General features: G+C 28.8%; 1 protein-coding gene across 1 annotated transcript in view; it reads left to right on the forward strand.

Annotated features, from left to right (window-relative positions):
* The window catches only part of arv1 (ARV1 homolog, fatty acid homeostasis modulator), a gene marked incomplete at its 5' end in the record, with an annotated part of 3766 nt that overhangs the window by 1236 nt on the left and 1946 nt on the right, over nucleotides 1-584 (forward strand).

Raw genomic sequence — 584 nt, forward strand, 5'->3', positions numbered from 1 at the left:
GACGTCATTGAAACAGCTTTAGACCTTTTATGGAAGTCTCTAAAAAAATAACATTTTAGGAGGAGTTTAACAACGCTTTAAGACAGATTTTACACAAATCATTGTAAAGATTAATAATAATTGACAATACCGACTAATGATGCTCACATTTACACACACCACTGTTATAGGTTATATCAGTCTTACACTCTTTATTTTAAGGATTAAGACATTTTCTGATACATCCTATAATGACCCAGAAAAGATCCTAATTTTGGGAGACATTAGCAGATATGTCGTAACCAATATTTGTATTATTTTAAACTATATTTTAGTGCTTCTTTAAAAATGTTGTTTATTATTGTGGAGACGTCATTGAAACAGCTTTAGACCTTTTATGGAAGATTAAAAGTCTCTAAAAAAAGAACATTTTAGGAGGAGTTTAACAACACTTTAAGACAGATTTTACACAAATCATTGTAAAGATAAAAAATAATAATTGACAATACCGACTAATGATGCTCACATTTAGTTAAAAAGGCCAACACACCACTGTTTAATGTCATATCTTACTGTTTATTTTAAAGATTAAGACATTTTCTGAT

Source organism: Morone saxatilis, unplaced genomic scaffold (assembly GCF_004916995.1).
Source record: "Morone saxatilis isolate NCDOM2014 unplaced genomic scaffold, NCSU_SB_2.0 Contig7, whole genome shotgun sequence".
Classification (NCBI taxonomy): domain Eukaryota; kingdom Metazoa; phylum Chordata; class Actinopteri; family Moronidae; genus Morone; species Morone saxatilis.